General features: G+C 40.6%; 1 protein-coding gene across 3 annotated transcripts in view; it reads right to left on the bottom strand.

Annotated features, from left to right (window-relative positions):
* Window positions 1–20431, bottom strand: part of PCCA (propionyl-CoA carboxylase subunit alpha) — a 402014-nt gene that overhangs the window by 301605 nt on the left and 79978 nt on the right. Inside the window, exon 1 of one of the 3 annotated variants that reach the window (XM_044250040.1) lies at window positions 17202–17275. The exons of the other annotated variants lie outside the window; for them this stretch is intronic. The gene's annotated coding sequence lies outside the window, so the exon portion shown is untranslated. Of the gene's footprint in view, window positions 1–17201; window positions 17276–20431 lie in introns of those variants that run through there. 3 annotated transcript variants of the gene reach the window in all.

Genomic DNA, 20431 nt, shown 5'->3' with positions numbered 1-20431 from the left:
CATAACCAGCTGAGCCTCTAGGAGCCCTAAATATATTCCAGCCAATTAATGAAAAAGATGTCAGAGTTAAAATATCACTATTTTGCAATCCAGTGAAATACTAGATACAGACAGTAAGCATCAAAAGCTGCTTACATTATAAAAGTGCTAACAAGACACTATGTATCTCCTACAGTCTTGGCCGAAGGCATCCAAACCCACATCTCATCCCATCTCTAAATCCAGGTGTAGGAATCCAATCTACAGAAAATGCCAAGAATGGAGGAAAACCCTGACCTATACCATAAGCACATACTCAACAAAGTCAAGATGGACAGAAATTCTACAAGGCAATAACCCAAGGTTCTTCAACAGAAAATTGTAAGGAAAAGAAAGGTCTAAATTTTAAGAGAAATTTAAAAGGCATAAATTTGAAAACAAATGGACCAGGCAAACCATAGTTTCTAGGGATCCACATTTGGACAGTAAAACTTATTTTAAAACGCAAGAAAAGGATTACTAGAAAAGTCACGTAGTGGGTATGAACAGGGAGAGATCCGAGCACGGGATTGAGACGGGCCACAGGGACAAGTTCCAGGGCAAACACCTACTATCTAGACCTAAGCAGTAACTACGAGGTTATTTACCTTAAGCAAGCCACCCATTTGTTTTGCATAGTTTCGCACTTTTATTTTACAATAAAAATTTTCTAAAGTGATTTCAGAGTGACCACACCAGTGAAACCAGCAGCTGGCTGGTTTGAAACCAGTGAAACCAGCAGCTGGCCCAGGAGCAGACAGGAACGGGGTATGAATGAGCCCTCCCACCACTACTATTCAACGTTCTGCAGGGGCCGGCGGTCCAGCAGAACAGTGTGGGATTAGAGAAGACTGGAAACCAAATCCTAATACTATTTCCTCTACACTGACTATGGGGTATCAATCAGGAGAGATGCAGAACCCTAGAAAAGGGTGCCACCGGCCTCGAACCCTCTGCATTTACAGGAATCACTTTCTTTGAAGTGCGGTCAGCTCACTGGGAACTTAGAACCCAATTTATGTGACTCACTAGGATAAGAACACTAAGGCATTTGACTGCCATGGGGGTGGGTGGTAGAGGGGAGACAAAAGTTTCATTCTAAAAGTCAAAGTATAAACTTATAAACCAACGCAGTTTGTTCATTTGTTTGGGATGCTAATTGCAAGATCAAATGAAATCTAATGACATACTTATAACCGTATTTACTGTACAGAGCATCGTGTATGCTGTGACTTAATCTAGCCAAAGAAATCTGTGTCTTTCTCTTTCAGTATCACCAGTATCTGGATTTCATTCGGGCTAGTGTGTATTTTGTATTAAGTGTCTACTTGGCACAATGCACTCAAGCAATATTATTACTTCCAGATGAGAGCCATGTACAATATTTAGTTAGGGAAATGGAGGGGCAGTAACTGCCCCCACTGTAACAATTGGCAGAAGTCAGGTTTTCTAGTTGAGGAATATAGTTACATATAAAGCCCTCTTTTTCATTCACAGGAAGTGAGCATTATAGCAACAGAACACTCTCTACTTCTAATATTAGACGGTGGAATGATGTCCATGTCTACTTTTCAGCTATTACTAAGTCTGAGAACGATTACATTTCTTTATTCAATGTTTTGGGTTTCTGACAAAAGCACCTGGAGTAAACAAAAGGTTTGGGGTACTTCTTAATTTAATAAAAGCCAGTGAAATCACCTATAGATCTCTGAATATCTTTGTACCTTTGGGGTAAATAAACTTTTCAAGCTCACAGAGAAGGTATTCTATTTTTTTAAATTCTCGTTACTATATTCTATATCACCTTTGGGAATGTTTCTTCCACTTCAGAAGACTAAGATTAAAGTTTGTCAGTGTTTGCCATCGCTTTTGTGCATATCTGATTTCTTCTTTTCAGTTCCTTGTAATCAGCACTGATATCTATTTCCAAAGTCTCACTGACTGTAAAGAAGAAAGATGCTGGGCACTTAAGCTTCATTGATCACACTCTTAGCTCAGACCAGGAGACTAAAAAGAGATGAGTTCACATAAACCTGAGTGGGCTGTTAACCTTTTTTTTTTTTTTTTTTTTTTTCTTCAGGGGAAATGTAGATGCAATAACATTTCCAGCTGAAAGACTCATTCTAAGATCCTAATGTTTAAGAATGCAAATGAAGTATTCTGTCTTTTCTGTGCCTGGAGGTGTTATGTGAGAAAACAGAAAGAGGTTTCTAGGATTAGTTCCACAGATTTCCTTTATCATGTAAAATATCAGGCTGGTTGCAATGGCAAGAATCAAAGAAAAGCAATAGAGAAGATACCCAGAGAAAATGAATTCAATAATTTCCTTGGCAATCACATTGAGAAAATCAGAGTTAACTAAAAAAGTCAGGCGTTGGGATGAATCTTAGTCTCCCTCCTTTAAAGAAATTCTAGTTTAATATTTAGAACATTTAAAACAAAATACACTGGCAAAATACTGATGATCAATGACACTAAATTTTCTCAGACGAAACTGTCAAATTTATCACTGAGCTACCTGGCATTTTCAAGAATTTACGTTATAACAGTAATAAAGCTTTCATTTAAAATGCAGGAACAAATTCTAAAGTCTTCCTTTTGGAATGTGTACCTTAAAAAACAAAGTAAGACGCTTCACATGTAAATTTGTATGTGTTGCTAAGGTTCTCCTTGTGTAAACTGGCCACAGAAACTAGTTATGAAGCTGTAACTTCCTTCTTTTGCACTTCACATAAAATATTTTATGTCCCTACAGTCTAGATATTAAAAATGAGCTGCTTTCATTTCTCCCTGATCCAATTATTTTTAATGTTTCTTGAATGCTAAAATTAATTGGTACTTTTGGATTGAAAACAAATACTTTCCCAGTTCAATTTTGGAATATACCATATAATGACTATGAAATTAGACGAGCAATTTTACACTGTTAAGTAAAAAAAATTTAAGATTTAATAATACTTCAATTGGCATGAGGGGATGTTAATGCAGATGCCTCATGACTCGGCTTCCTGTTCATGCCTCACAGTGTGTTAATATTTACTGCCTGTAGTGAGTAGGTATAGTCACTTGGTCAGCTGGTGAAAGGCTAGAGAGCTTTTGTTTGGTCCAAGTATTAGATACTAAATTTCACTTAAAATTTTTTTTTAATTGGTCTGGGATATGATCTGAATTATGTACTTTTTCTATTTCCTTTGAAAATATTTATGTATTTATTTTTAAAATGTACTACAAGTACAAGTCCTCCCGTACTGCTTGCTTAATTTACTGCTTTCTGGAACACATCAAGTTTTCGATACCACCACTGGATGGAAGTAAGAGTCATATGTTCTGAATAAAGCATGTTCTATCTACAGTGGGGATATTCTTTTTTGTTGGCACATTTTTAATTGCCATGCTCTAGGATAGCTGACATTATAAAGCTTATTTCAAATACTGAATGGAATGCTAAAAAAGCAGAGATCATGATTTCCAATGAACTGCCAGGAACAACTGAGTAATTCCTCCCAGTCCTCAGCACAGTCTGACCCACCAACCTGCTACTTGCACCTTTCAGTTTGGTCATTAACAAGGACGCACTGAAGTGAAAGTGACAATAAGATGTAGAGGAATGACCCAAATGGAGGTTATCTCTAGGTGAGAAACTTTTTTAAGTTTAAAAAAAAGTAAAAGAAAAAGGAATTCAATATCACCAATAATGTCGTTTTTTTAACTATATGTGCTCCCGAAGCAAGCACTATTATTTTTTTTAATTTACTTATTTAACACTGTCTATAGGGCACTGTATTATGCTTTTGCTAAAAAACACTTTATAAACACTTCAGTCTTCAGCTTCTCGTTTGTTTACAAAGTCAGAAAATCTTCATTTTATTCTAAATTCTACAGTAGTACCTTATGTTGTAGGACATCTCACAGTTTTAAAGGTTTTTTAATATCTTTAGCTCAAAAGGGGGAGCCAAGAAACCAGCAGGATACAGATAATCCTCTCCACTGAACATGTCAGTAAAATTAGGATCCAAAGGATGAAATGAATTGCCCACCGTCACTAATAAACAGGTAAAGTGACAGAAGCAAGACTAAGATCTTGCTACCTTCTCATGCTTGTGAACAGGTCCAGGTGGCGAGTGCTTCTGCAGGAGTCAGACCTCGAGCGGACTCCCGAACACCGCTCATACATCGGGTGTGCCCGGCACAGTCCTCGGACGGGACTGTTACCCCAGTAACCACCTGGTTAGCGCTCCTTTCTACTCTCAGAAGCATGCTGGTTTAGACAAGACCTGAGTTTCGCCCACAAGGAGTTTATAGTCTGGTAGAACACCACATACCAAACACCAGAAACAATACATGGTATAGAGTAGTAAAAGCACCCCAAAAAATAAATAAATAAGGCACTACTAGGAATAGGGTTCAATGTGCGAATCAGGGAAGGCTTCACAGAAAGGGAAGCATTTGAGGGAAAAAGGCAACTAGGATTTGGAAAAGTAGCATGGGAAAGCGAACACTTAAGCACACAGGAAAAGCACTCTCACTGGTCTGCAGAGGGCTCTACGGTCATCAGAGAATGAGGAGGTGGTTACATGCAACCAGTGCTCATTCAGAACGGCCTCCTCTTTCCCTCAAGTCCAACAACAACCAGATCTCGATTACAGACTTCTCTGCTATCAACTCAACAGCCAGTCATGCACTCATCCTACAAACACTTGCCAAATACCCAGTGTGTGGCAGGCACTGTGCTAAATGTAGGGATAAAATGAAAGACAAGACAGAGATGTATCACTGTCCTCTTAGTTGACACACCAACTCGGAAGATGTGATATAACAAGCAATTAAAATCACGACCCAGGGGGCGCCTGGGTGGCTCAGTGGGTTGGACGACTGCCTCCGGCTCGGGGCGTGATCCTGGAGTCCCGGGATCGAGTCCCACATCGGGCTCCCAGCTCCATGGGGAGTCTGCTTCGCTCTCTGACCTTCTCCTCGCTCATGCTCTCTCTCACTGTCTCTCTCTCTCAAATAAATAAATAAAATCTTAAAAAAAAAAAAAAATCACAACCCAGCATGAGTACTCTGAGTCTAGAATATTCTGGGAAACTAATCATGGCAATTGGAATAAAGCAAATATGGGTGGAAACTTTGTGAGCCAACTTAATGTAAGTTTATCATACATGGAGTACCATATTTCAGAAACTCCCTGCCCTTTGCTTCAGAAAATTTCTCCCTTCTGTTATATTAGATGCGCTCTAATTTTAACATCTTCAGATCACCTGATATTTGTCTTTCTCAGAAAGTGCACCAGAGCCTTCCTACCTTCTGATAAGTAAGAGTGGAGCCTGCAATCTTCTCCCGTCACCGAAGTCCAGCCAGTGACTGATGAGGGAGAAAAGGCGCATCATATCCAAACGGCCAAGCTTTACGTCAACATCCAGTAGGCATAAGCACAAATCCCAGCAAAAGGATATTCTTAACCAGCAGCGTGACCCCCTCCACACGTGCCTGACCCCCTCCACACGTGCGTGACCCCCTCCACACGTGCGTGACCACCACCCTGAAGCAGCCGTTGGAAGTTCTGAAGTCACAGCGGACGCCAGCTATACACCCCTCCCCTCCCACGGCCCTTGAGTCACAGGAAACAACTGTCACGCAGGGTTCCTCATCATTTTCCTGGAAGAAGGGCGGGAATGAGAAGCCACGGAGGAAGAGTCAAGTGCAGGGACTGTGGAGTTGGCCGGAAACTGCAGTTCCACCGCGAACTCCCGGGTCGGCCTCTGACCGGCGACCTAACCACCCTGTGCCTGTTTCTGAGCCCGTGAGGGTTCAGTGAAGTGACAGATGTAAAGCACTCAGGACAGAGGGGCCCACAGGAAGCGGCCGCACCCGTGTGAACGCCGCTGGAAGTCCGTCACCGAGCCGTGGGCCAGCGAGGCGGGCCAGCGAGGGGGCCGCCGGCCTTCCCGGCTGCGCAGACTTAGCAGCCCCGGGAGCCGCGCTCGGAGGCCGGTCCCACTGCTGCCAGCCCCGGAGCCCCAACGAACTCGGGCCCTTTCGGGAGAGGCCAGACCTACGTCCCCCGCACCCTGCATCTCGTCCTTTCAACTGGCTCCTTTCCCTCGGCCCGAAACCCCGCCTGTCCTTCCGACACGCGACTCAAGTCCAGGCGCGCCTTGTCCCAAGCGAAGAGCGAGACCGGGTCTTCCGGGAGGAAAAGCTGTCGCCCGGCTTCGCGGAAACCGCATCCGCTCCAGCAGCCCGACTCCCTCCGGTAAGGGGAACCCGAGAAGGGAGGCACGAGCGGGGCTGGAAGCGGACAGAGACCGAAGTGCGGCGATCGGCCCGCCGGGGGACACGGCGGCTCCGTCCGGCCCACGGGGAGCCCGTGGCGAGCGCCGAAGCGCGTCAGGACCGCGCGTGGCTGCAGCGCCGAGCGGCTCCGAGGCTGCGGCTGGGCGCAGGTGGAAAGGAGGGAGGGAGGAGGTACGGGACGGCAGCCGGAGCCAGTGGGGGAAAGAGGTAAGAGAAGCTGCACGGACACCAACGGGAGACCCGGCAGTGGTTTTGGAGAGAAGGAAGAGGAAAGGACGGGAGCACGCAAAGGGAACTGTAAGGCTGTTGGGACCAGACAACCCCACTGAAATACGGAACCACAAGCAGATTTGGTTACAAGGACAGTAAGATTCATTCTGCCTATCAGTGGCTTATTAGTAGGACACCCAGATGGAGACACCAGGGGCATTCTTTACCCAACCTGGAGATGTCCTCAGCCGATCAGACCCAAGCCCATCGTATAATGTCTTGGGAGAAATGACTGAGCACTTAAAACCTCACAGCTACCTATGTCATCTCTACTGCCCTGTGCTTGAAATGCTTCTGACGGACGTTAAACAGTTTACTCACGTTATTACTACCTTTAATATTTCAGTTCCAAAACCAAAAGGGTGTTTTCGGAGTACTACTGTTCACACTGTAAAGCTGCGGGATTTAGGATGTTTTTCTGTTCTAGAAGCTCACTTCTGACATTGCAGTCACTCTCCTTGACCAAAGACTTCAACTCCAGTTTAATAATGCTATTTAATTACAAATACACTTCCAAAGTCTTCTTAAATCCTTGGCTTCAATATCCACACAAGAAGGTGAAAAGAGAGAATGTGACAAGTGAGCAGAACATATAAACTGCCGTCAAGAATGAAGTCCATGAGCTGCGATGACATGCAAAGGCATTTCCATAGAACACAAAGGTCCACCCACCATACGACTCAGAAAACAGTGCTCTGGGGACAGAAGAGTCATCAGTCACCCACAATTTCCAGCTATTGTCAGAGAAAGCTAAACCCTAGTTAAGACCTACCGAGAAATAAAGGCCAGCACCTCAGGAGACCCAACTAATTTAAAATACAGTCTTCTGTCTTTTTTAGGTTACGTATAATAAAGCCCTCAAAAGATTGTCCTTTTCCAATATGGTTGCCCAATCGACCAAGAATTTTCAAATTAACCACATGTAAATTGATTGGGGGGGTATTTATTTATTTACTTATTTACTAAGATGAGAAGACAGCATAAAAATTACCTTAGAGTGGAAAGGTGTAAGTTTATGAGTTTAAAATAAGAATCTTACATTACTGCGAAACAAAAAATTGTAATCACTGTTCATACTACTAAATAGTCAAGATGTATCTAAGTTAATTGCTTCAAACTTACTTATCTGTAATTTTCTAAATAAAATTTTTGTAAGTTATTTAAAATACTGTAAGTCTCCTACTGCAGCAACATAGGATGATGTCATAGGTCATCCAGAGATCATACAACATTCTCCCTACCTTGTGGTCAGCTTCATGAAAACAAACAAATTTAAATTAGCACTAATCCCTATATCTGCCTAAAAACCTCATTTCTTTTTTTTAAGATTTTATTTATTTATTTGACAGACAGAGATCACAAGTAGGCTGAGAGGCAGACGGGGGGGGGAGCAGGCTCCCCGCTGAGCAGAGACCCCAATGTGGGGCTCGATCCCAGGACCCTGAGATCATGACCTGAGCTCAAGGCAGAGGCTTAACCCACTGAGCCACCCAGGCGCCCCTAAAAACTCATTTCTTTCACAGATCCCATTTGACTTTTATTTCCAAGAATTCCTTTTCCCTACATTAGTCTCAACATGCTAAGACAGAATTCCTGTTCCTTCTTACATGCTTACCCTCTTTCTGCAATTTTTTCATCACACAGAATAATACCTAATCCATAAATGTAAACATCAGCAGGTATGAATTTATCAAGCACCCATAGAATGGGGTGTGTTTAAAACCAAGGCTTCAATTCCACATCTCTCATGCTGCCAAGTCCTACCTTACTCTATTTGGGGCTGGGAAAGTGAACCCTGGCCTCTTCAAATGCATCATTCAAATCATCTGGGAAAACCATTTTCTAAATCTAACATTAATGTTTACAGAAGTTACTGTATTTTACATGTATTTTACCAATGCAATTATTTTTCAGTCAATCCATGAAGACTTTTAATTCTGAAAATAATTTCTCCACAGCATATCTGACTTCACTGTTCACATTCTCAACTGATGTGCACTAAAGAGAATGTAACCCGAATGTTACTGAAAAAACTGAAAATGATTAGTAGGCCCTGCACACGCAAGCTACACAACACAGTCTAAGATTATTTCTATATCATCCTGATTTCATTTCCCCTATTATTCTACACTCCCCAGCCATTAGCACAGGTAACTGTACCAAGGGCTTTCTGATTTGCCCCGAGTCTCTTTCTAATGGGCATAACCAAGTATGCGCTTATCAACATGACAGTGAATGTGCACTAGACTAAATATATTTGTGCAGCTACACAGCTGTTTCAAACACCACACCCAGACCACGGAGTAGTCAATTCCTATCCAACTAAAAAGGGACACTTTTAAAATAATTGGGGGAAAAAAAAAATCAAAAACAGAGTATTTCAAGACATGTTAAATTATATAATATTCTCATTCTCATGCCCATAAATAAATTTTATTAAAACACAACCATACCCATTCATATTGCCTCTTGTCTAGGACGACTTCCACATTGCAACTGCAAAGTTGTATGGTTACTACTGAGTTGAACAGTTGGGACACGATGGCCTGCAAAGTCTAAAGTATTTATTATATGGCCCTTTACAGATGAAGTTTGCCAAACACTGGCTTATATGATAAAAGGGTTTAAAATTCCAGTATTATGATCGTGAGTGCCAGCTGAGTAACACCTTGCACAGAAACTGTACAAGTGATTTGTACATTTATAAATATCCACTTAAACTTGAGAAGAATTTAGGGTATCGAATCTGTTCCACGAATGGCCCAAACACAAAGGTAGACAATCCACCTCTTACTCAATTTACTTGCTCATTAAACAAATATATGAGTCAGATATAGTTAAGGAACTGAGGAAATAAAGTATCAAAAGAAATAAACAACTCCTGTGGTTGTGTAGGTTACTAAATACGTATCAGGCAGCAATACATACTTCAGAGAAAAATAAATTAGGAAATGGGAATTAAGAGCATAAGGTGGTAGGAGATCGGTGACCTGCACCTTCATTAGGCCAACCAGGGGAGCTCTTTGAGAAAATGACTTCGGAAAATGGCCTAAAGAACAGCTATCTGGGGCGCCTGGGTGGCTCAGTGGGTTAAAGCCTCTGCCCTCAGCTCAGGTCATGATCTCAGGGTCCTGGGATCGAGCCCCGTTTTGGGCTCTCTGCTCATCAGGGAGCCTGCTTCCTCCTCTTTCTCTGCCTGCCTCTCTGCCTACTTGTGATCTGTCTGTCAAATAGATAAATAAAATCTTTAAAAAAAAAAAGAAGAAGAAGAAGAAGAAGAAGAGCTATCTGGAGGCGCAGTGTTCACTAAAAAAACTAGCAAGTGAAAAGGCTCTGAGGTTGCAAGTATATCTTGTATCTCAAAAAAGAGTTTTAAAAAAAAAAAAAGCTAAAACGAAGTGAGAAAGAATATACAATTTTTAGGTCAGGGGCGCCTGGGTGGCTCAGTGGGTTAAGCCACTGCCTTCGGCTCAGGTCATGATCTCGGGGTCCTGGGATGGAGCCCCCGCATCAGACTCTCTGCTCGGCAGGGAGCCTGCTTCCTCCTCTCTCTCTGCCTACTTGTGATCTCTCTCTGTCAAATAAATAAATAAAATCTTTTTAAAAAAAAAGAATTTTTTAGGTCAGAACAGTGCAGGGTGGTGGGTGTCTTGAAGGACTTTGGCTCTGATTCTGAATGAAATTGGAAGCAAATAAAGGTATTTTGTAGCTTGGTTTTTAGCCAAGAAATGCTCTGATATCTGACATACATGTTGACAGATCATTCTGACTGGGTTTTGAGAATCCCCTGGGGGGAGGTAAGGAGGGAACCTGGAGAGCAAGTCGGAAGCTAGTGCAATGATGCGGATGAGAGATGCCGGGGACCACAATAGACAGTAGGGCTGAGGGTGGTGAGAAGTGGTCAGATTCCAAACTCATTTCGAAGGGAGAGCCAAGAAAATCAATCCCCCTCCTGAAATGTCCTTCCCCCTTTTGTATGCCCATGCTTTTCCTCTACCATCTTCTCTATCTAAAAGCTATCTGTCTTCAAAGCCTAGTTGAAATGCCGCCTTCTTCAGGAGGCTTCCCTAGACACTCCTCCCCGATCAAAAGTAACCTCTTCATCTGACTTCCTCATAGGCCATCTAGGACTCTCTGATGAACCTCCTCCCCCCGGCAGCTCTTCTACCAACTTCATGAGGGGAGTGAACCTTTGCCATCTTTGTATTCACCAGCATCCACCGTATCAAAAGATATATGCCGAACCACCAAATTAGTTACGTTCTAAGTTTCTCCTGGCTCAAAAAATCTGTGATTTTCTTCACATGTATACTTCGTAACTCCAAAAGAAGCTACAGTCATGAAACAGAGCTTTACGGGGGCACAGAGCTTTTATGATAGGTGTCAGTTCCTCAGGAGGAAACCAATAGCTATACACATACAAAATACTCTTCTTCACTAAGCCTTTCAAACACACACACACACACACACACCTTATATATAAAGTTTGACAATCTTCCCTCCAACTATCCCAATCCCAAACCTACCAGAATTAACTACTACTTCCAAGCAGCACCTACACTAGATACACTGATGGCGGAAGTTCTCACACTGCCCTGTAATTAGGGGGTGTAACAGATGTCTGTGGCAGAGTTAGCCAGCTCACAACCTTCCTGGACTGTCCTTTTCCCAACCACAGCAAAAGACCCGTCAGCCGCAACCCTTCTGAATGCTACGATCTTGCTCCCTGAACACAGACAATTGGAGCAAATAGCAGCTAACCCAAACTCTATCTATCATAGATATCCCTTTCAAAGCTAGGAACAAGGACAGAACGAAAAACACAGCTTTCCTCTTTTCACCTAAACTCAGGGACTATGATCCTGACACGTTACACTGGGCCACATGAGTAGAGAAGCAGAGGATTAAAGTCGACAGGCACGCAGAAAGATTGTAAAGAAAGAAGAAAAAAGAGAAAAACAAGAGCTGACAGCTGGCTCGTCTGTTTCCGATACTTTCCTCAAGCCTACCTATCTTCTGACTCTTGAATCTCTCAACACACCCTTGCATGATACGCAGATAGTTCTGACTGCCTGGCAACATCATTAAAGCAACTCACAGTCCTAAGTAAGACTGGTTCCCTAATAATTAAGGGTTAATTCTTTAAGCTCTGGTTTTTTCCAATTTTCACTAAATATTAATAATAGAGTGTTTTCTCAGTCCCTAAATCCAAAGCAAAAAAATAGTCTTAAATCAAAAGCCAATACCCATAAATAAATTTCCTGGAAAAGCATGTTCTGTACTCTATTTTTTTTAATTAGTTCCTCAGTATCTAACATAGTGAGATAGGAATACTTTTCAATAAACATCAATAAACAGCGCAAAATGCTGTTAACCCATGAAACTTCCCTACTCTCCCCTCCCCCAACACACACCCCACCAATCTCTTGAGACAGAAATCCTTCTAAAAGTACATCTCACAGTTCTTGATTTCTCTGCCATTCTCTTGTATCTATCCCCCATTCTGCTAGCTACCCTCACAGTGACAATATGGCTGTCAGCTCGTCACAAAATGTGTGGGAGGACAAAGAAGAGAGGGAGAGAAAGGAGAGAGACACACTGATGCTGAAGCTTAGAATGAGAAAGTTTTCTCTCCTAAGGAATCTCAAAAAAGCTTCTCCTGTTTCACTGACCCAAACTGGCTCAAGCCTTCACTGACTCATCCCTGAATCAGTAATTGTCAGGGAAGATAAGGTGATCATAACTGGCTTAACTATCACCCATAGCAGAGAGGATGTGGACAGGCAAACTCTCCACTACAATGGGAGAGTGCATGCACACATGCACACCTGACATTTACAAGCATTTATTAAAGCATGTCTACATGGTATAACGATTACCCACTAGCCAGACACAGAGTCAAAGAAGCATATCAGTAATTAACACTGGTGGGAAGATATCAAAGGATACAGAACTTCAAATGGCCACCTTAAACTGGAATGCCATATATTCCCCTTTGTATCCACACCTAGCTGCTAAGTGCTCTTGGGACTTGAAGGTCAAAGGTTCCCTTGAGCAGTCTAACTAGAGTGGTTTTTCAAAGACTGAATAATCTAGACTTGGGGAAACAAACCATTGTGGGAAGAGGAATGATTCTTGGTATAAGATTAACTTTTGCTGGTAAGGGTGGAGCTTACTGAAAAGTCCATGATTTGCAAAGTATAAATTAGCAGATAGCTTTGTTTTCACAGAGCTGTATCCTAAAAGCATCTGCAGGCGGGCAGTTGTGAGATTTCACCTACTTCTAGGACACTGTTTCTTTTCTTTTTTTTTTTTTTTAAAGATTTTATTTATTTATTTGACAGAGAGAGATCACAAGTAGGCAGAGAGGCAGGCAGAGAGAGAGGAGGAAGCAGGCTCCCTGCTGAGCAGAAGAGCCCGATGCGGGACTCGATCCCAGGACCCCGAGATCACAACCTGAGCCGAAGGCAGCGGCTTAACCCACTGAGCCACCCAGGCGCTCTAGGACACTGTTTCTTGTCATATTCAGTATGGAACTCACATTTTTCCGCTCATATTATCATAACAGTTGTTAATCACCTTACTCTTTAATTTGATATGCACTCTCCTAATAGTAATAAAAGAGTACATCACATTAAGTCAGCACACACTTTAATTCCCCCAGTGGCTTCCTAATGCCACACAATTGAAAATCCCAACTGATCTGCCCTGAGCCTACCTTTCCAAACTGTACTACATGCCTCCTCATTCATTACTCTCCTGCCACACCAGCTTCTTTCTCTCAAGCCACACGCTCATCTCATTCCTGCCTCAGTGCATTTACACCTGCCATTCCCTCTGCATGGAGAGAGTTTGCCCTGGATCTTCACATTGCTTGCTCCTTCTCATCTTGTTACTTCAGTTCAAGTGTCACAACCCTCTCGGCACCCCACCCCCACCTAAGAGTCCCATCACACACATATCCACATCAACGTCCACCCCCACCCGGCAACCCCCACACACACATACACCCCCCTAAGCTATGACCCCTCCATAGAGCACTGCCTTTGGGTCAGACACTAATCCCTGATCCAATCAATTGTCAACAGAGTGACAGGATCACATGATAAAGAAAGCTTGGTAATCTAAACAACAGGAACCACGTGCTACCTACCGGCAAAGAGCAGCAAGAATATTAAAAAAACAAGTCAAGTATTAGTGACCAAACTGAACTGAAAACACAGAAATGATTAAGCAGCCAAGTTTATCAAGATTCTCCCTTTCCTAAAAGATCATAAAAGCATTTGGAGCCAAAAAAGTAAATTATTGCATCTCTAAGCGAATGCACTTGAGATGTTATTACTCAACAGTAGTTTTTGGTGCGTGGGGAATAGGCTAGGTGGGGGGATGGGTATAAAGGAGGCCCCGTGTTATGATGAGCACTGGATGCTGCATGCACTCGATGAATCACTGAATTCTACTCCAGAAACCAATACTGCACTGTACATTAACTGACAAAATTTAAACTTCAAAAAATAAAGCAGTACTTTTTATCAGCATATAAATTCTACTTTATAAAATCAGTTATTTACAGAAGCAATTTAGTTCAAGGTATAAATATTTAACTTCATTATTATTCTGTAAAATTCAAGGTAAAGAAAAAGATCATACAGACAAAAATCTAAGTTAACAGCAAAAAAAAAAGCTGTTAAATCTTATGTCTAAATTACTTCTTAAACAGGCATTAAAACAGGATTCAAAGAAGCAAGAGTGCTACAGAAAACAGTAATTCTGTAGCTAAGAAAATATCTAAAAACATTTGCCCAGTAGATGTTGCCAGAACCTCCCATCCTTTTAGATTTGGGGCATCTTAGGAGAGTCCGGGCCAGCAACCCAAACTACGCTCTAAGAGCAACTACAGTAGTCCCCTCTCAAAATTCTGAAAAACCCATTTGGGGGGTGTCAGTAGGAGGTAAATTAAAGCCTTCTGCATTGAAAAGCAAGTAATTTGGAAAATGTACAGGGGCAATGAATCCTGAAGTTATCGGGCATCAGAAAGTTTTTATAGTTGAGCTAAATAAAATCCTACATTTTCTATTTCTCAACTATTTTCTAAAAATATGTCAGAACTGCTAAACGTGGCTCCTGGGTTTAAGATGAGACTTATCAACAAAAACTATTAAGTGAATTTACATAAGCATCTTGTCTACTTTTTTAAGTTGAAATAAAATCTACACACTATCCAAGCTAACTGAACAGGAAAATTTTATGAATCAAATTAAATATCACTATGTTTTCTGGTAGGAAGAATATATCACTACATAAAACATTTATCAGATATTCAGAAGTGGACAACAAAAAACAAGACCTGAATATAACTTCAGTCTGGTAATATTAAAAACCTAATCTAAGAAATGTTGCTTCAAGTCCTAACCACTTTTAAAACAAAATTCTACCACTACAATGCAGATCTTTTCAAATAAGAAAAGGAGAAACTCGCCTTTTATCTAACAGCAGTAAAAAAAAATCTCCTTCACAGTGAAATTTTTAAAGACACACTTTATAAAAAGAGACCACTTAGTACCATGCTCAAATTTTCAGTAACAAGAATATTAAAATGTAATCAGTATGATGGGAATATTTTCTTGAGTATTTTTTTTTAGCTCTGAGAATGTCTGAAGTCTTGAGCTAGTTTTACATGCTCTTCTTGAAGGAACTGATTTCTTTATGTTTTGTATCTTAAAATGGTTTGGAAATGGTAAAACAGAAATAATCGATTTTCTTTTTCTACAGGGGGCCAGACAAGCCTTCCTTTGCCAAGATTCAAACAGATACGGCACCCTTCTCAACACATCATGGGGGTGTGTAAAAGAATACCATCTTACAGCTCACTTTTAATTTTTTCTTCAATTTCTTTTTTACTAAAAAGAATTGAACTAAAGTGTTTACTAAATAAATAGTGGACCTGAGAAACAGGGAATTCTACATTTCTTTATCTGGCCCTAAGTCTACTAACCAAGTATCACTAGAACTGTTTACACGCTCATTATACAAGAGGCAATTTGCCAGTAATTGAAAAAAGCCTACAAAATTAACAAATGAATGCTATTCTGACACTAGAAAGCTGGCAATGGTTACACAAGCTTTAGCCTTCTAAAACCATAATCAGAATTGGGACGATTAATCAACATTTTAACACTTCCCATCTGTACAAGTGCTCAAGGTAGTGCTTACTGTCACTTGACAAGTTGCTTAGCATTGCAAAATTTGGTAATTCATGTCTTACTGAATTTTTACTGACTTGGAAGAAAATAAAACACCAATTAAAAGCAGATGTCACCTTTAATTCTAACTGGCTGACAAACTTCTAATTTTTTTTTTACCCAATGCACAGACAGAACACACGTAGATGACAGTTTAGACAGTTAAATATTCAAAGTCACTGATATCCTCCACAAATTTGCAAGTGATTTTCCAGAACTTAATCCCATGGGATTTTAGCTGGCAAGCATCCAGAAAGAATAGTATAGTAGTCATCTAGAAGGTAAATTTATTGCTACATTTTTGCAAAGGCTTCAAGTACTGATCAGAACATTACTAAGTTAATATTCTCAAGATTCTCATCTTCACCTTCATACATATAAAAGATTTCAAAACCATGTTGCTCCTCTATTAAAACTCTAGCAATAAAAACTAAAAGATTTAATAAACTGTGGCTATCGTACCTTCATGCTTAAGTGATCCAAAAGCTAAATCACATCCAACTTGAATTTACCATAAAATAATAATAATCTGACTTTGAGTACTCATGTTTTTCAATGTCTTTTAATACTGTAATCAGTCATAAATTCATTCACTTTTGATTCTAACCATGAATTGTGAACAAAACTTCTTAAATTCAATGTTTTGAAAAGCAGCACAAAAATAAGCAAGTAGATAAACAGAGGCCAGATGATCAAACACACAAACAACTGGCAATATTAATACCCATGTTCTTGAAACTCAGTCCATATATATGAAAGTAAACTTAAAATGGAGAAAGAAAAAAAAATGGAGAAAGAATTAGCAGCATATTTTTAATCTTCTAAAGATAGCTAGGCTAGTGTTTCCTCTGTGCACAAAGTAACTTGTAAAAAAAATGCTGAGTTCTAAAAATGCTTTTATAAAATATCAAATTTTTCTACAAAATGAAAACTTCTGGATCTTCCCCAATACCCCAGTTTCAAAGACAACACTAACATGAGTCTGTCGCTGCGCTCAGAAATACTGACCACGGCCTGCAGATTACCCTTTAATGATCTATGCAAGCTTTCAAAAGCCAGAACAAGCTGGTACCAATCAGGCAGAGAGGGAAAAATGAATCCCAGAAGGAATCACCACAGAGATCCCAATCACAATAATGGGGTCCCTAGGAGCTGTAAAGCCGATCAAGCCCTTTGCTTCTGTGGATTCATTGCATAACAATCAGACTTCCCTTAATAGTTAGAAGGGGTAAAGGAACCAGGTTGATCCTCTATTGTTCACTTCCTAGGTCTAACGGAGTATTTTCATTTTAACAGAAAGTCTGCCTTGAGAGAAGAATCTGGGGAAGATGAAATGGAAAGGTGGTCACAAAAAGGGGATTTAAGGGGATAGCCTACCTGGAACAACTTTTGTAGGCCTCATCTTTGCATTTTCAGCCTGCTTCATGCATTGCTAATCAGAGATCCACTGGAAGCTTCAGAACCCACTGAAAGGCCTGGCAGGGTATTTGGCTTTCAATTCTTCTACTCTGTTTATTCCCAATATATATTCATCGGGCTTAGAAACAACTCTTGAACAAGGGCAGCCACTCAGCAATGAAATGTAAATTACTGGCATGTGCTGAAACCTGGACTTGCCACCACTAATGAGCACATTAAAGGAAACTGCTCGCTGGATGACTGCAGCCCTTTTACTTAACCCTGTGCGCACGGAAAGCCACAATTCAACATCAATTAAAGGAGCGAGCTGCAAAACAGTAACAGAGCAGCCCTGTCACCACTTTTAATACCTCAGAGACCGAAAAGCTAAGACAAACACAAAATTTCTACCCTTCCTCAACTAAAAATATTGTGCAAAACGTGACTGTCAACATGGTCGGCTTTGGTTAAGAGTTCTGCGACCTGTTTCAAAGCCACCCTGACTTCAAATAATTTCCTAAGAGCGAAAATAAAATCTCTGGCTATCTAAAAAGAAAAGAAAAGAAAAAAGAAAAGAAAAGAGAAGAAAAAAGGAAGACCAACAACGTACTCAATCATTGGTTTTGTCATTAATCAGTCAACAAATTTGGGCTTAGTGATCTAAAGCTCACCAGGGACTTGGCAAAACTGTGAAAAGTTTTGAAGTTTGTCAAGAAAAAAAAGTCAACCTATAAACTAATGCTTTAGGTCACAAAATAAAATACTCGCTTTACATGAGCAGGGCCTCGTTTATTGGTACTCAAAATATTAGCCTAACTCACCAAAATACCATCTGCAATTTACAACAGGAGAAACTAAAATGAAATGCAAACAGATATCTAGTATCTATTACTAACTTTTGAAATAAATATGATTTTTCAGAGGTGCCACGCTGGCTCAGTCAGTAGGAGGTACCGGCTCTTGATCTTGGACTCATAAGTTCGAGCCCCATGTTGGATTCAGAGCTTACTTTAAAAATTAAAATTTCAAAGTAATGGGCAATGGAATGACGGTATCATTAATACACTAATTTGCTATTTTGTTACTGTGTGACATTTTTCTAAAGAAAATAAGTAAGCACTTGTAATATTAATGTTTTAATATAATTTTATCATTCTCTGATGACCTAAAAAGTATGCAAGATTCTTAAGCACAAGATTAATCACAATACCATAAACATTAAAGCAATATTTTTTCTTCATTGATTCTGAGTAAATTTTAGTTTTCCATACAATGTGTGCAGTTAAATCAGTTTTTTACAAGAGCTTGAAAAGAAGAGACATCAAAAGAACTGATCACCTACCAGCACGTGATTAGGGGAAAAAAATTTTTTTTTTTTAAATTTTGGGTAGAGTGACCATGAGCGGGGGGAGGAGCAGAGGGAGAGGTACAGCAGTCTCCCTACTTAGCAGGGAGCCAGAGCCAGACACAGGGCTCCATCCCAGGCCCCTCAGATACTGACCTGAGCTGAAATCAGATGCTTAACCTTGACTGAGCCCTTGGTGCCACTCCCCACCCACCTTTTTTTTTTTAAAGATTTTGTTTATTTTATTTGAGAGAGAGAGAATCTCAAGCAGACTCCCCACTCAGCACAGAACCCAAGGCAAGGCTTGACCTCATGACCCTGAGATTGTGCATGACCTGAGACGAAACCAAGAATCAGATGTTTAATTGACTGAGCCGTCCAGGCACTCCGGGAAAATTATTTTGATTCAGTTCCTTCATGTATAAATTAGAGGTAATGATATCACCAGAACATAAAAAGAGTGAAGAAAAAGCACATATGAAACACTTTTCATATTATCTGACAATCCCCAAAAAAACAGAATCATTAGCTCACTAGGAACGCAAATCCTCCCCCTCCAGCTAGTCCCATTTAGCAAGGTCCTTCAGAAGTACACCTGCCTAGGGGCACCTGGGTGGCTCAGTGGGTTATAAAGCCTCTGCCTTCGGCTCAGGTCATGATCCCAGGGTCCTGGGATCAAGCCCTGCATCGGGCTCTCTGCTCAGCAGGGAGCCTGCTTCCTTCCTCTCTCTCTGCCTCTCTGCCTACTTGTGATCTCTGTCAAATAAATAAAAACCTTTTAAAAATAAATAAATAAATAGATAGATAGATTTGGTCTTGCTTTGGGGAACCTACATGGCTTAGTCGGTTAAGTGTCTGATTCTCAGTTTCTGCTCAGGTCATGATCTAAGGGTCATGAGATTGAGCCCTGCGTGGGGTTCCACACTCTGCAGGGAGTCTGCTTGAGTTTCTCTCTCTCCCTCAATACCCTCCCCCAGCTCATGCCTCCTTCTCTCTCTAAAAAATTAAATTTTAAAAAATAAATAAATCGCTTTTGCTTTAATGGTGTGATAAACAACAGTAATAGCAGGAATAATTATAAAAACAACAGTCTGTATATACTTCGACGATACATTACAGGCCCAAGTTTTAACTACAAAGCATGAAGATTGCAAAAGTAATTTACCATTAATATGTATAGAAGACAAAGCCGTATTATACTAACAGTCATTATATAGATATCCAATATAAGATTTTTTCATATAAAATGAGTAAGAATTAGATTCTAATAAATATTTGTTATTCCTAAAAGTAAATCTGTATTTCAAATGAGTTTGGTGTGAGCAGCAAGGAGATTAGCCTCTTTCCTAGTTTTTCTCATATTTGGAAATATATACAAATAATTCCATTAAAATCAGCAAAGAGGGGGAGCCTGGGTGGCTCAGTAGTTAAGCATCTGCCTTCAGCTCAGGTCATGATCTCAGGGTTCGAGCCCCGCATCAGGCTCCCTGCTCTGAAGGAAGCCTGCTCTCCTCTCTCCTACTCCCGGGTGGGGTTACATCTCTCACTGTATCTCTGCTCTGTAAAATAAAATAAAATATTTTAAAAATAAATAAAATTGGCAAAGAATTATTTATAACTAGTAAGTTAAGTGGTAAACAACATGAATTCAGAGATGAATAAAGGTCCTTGACATGACACATAGTTGTAAGGCCAGAAAGGAATGCCAAAGCAGGGAAGGGAAGGGTACTCAAGGAAATCTTGCTTTCTGACTAGAATGCGCTTCTCCCATGGTATCTCAGTTTAAAGGTCACCTACTCAGATTTTTTTTGGTACTACCTTTTCTACCTTCTGGCACAGCATTTCTCAAATTTGGGGAGCTAAG

The sequence above is a fragment of the Neovison vison genome, chromosome 5 (genome assembly GCF_020171115.1).
Source record: "Neovison vison isolate M4711 chromosome 5, ASM_NN_V1, whole genome shotgun sequence".
In the NCBI taxonomy this organism is placed as follows: domain Eukaryota; kingdom Metazoa; phylum Chordata; class Mammalia; order Carnivora; family Mustelidae; genus Neogale; species Neogale vison.
Note: the sequence above shows the minus strand (reverse complement) of the source record. Positions and strands in the feature narration are given on the sequence as shown.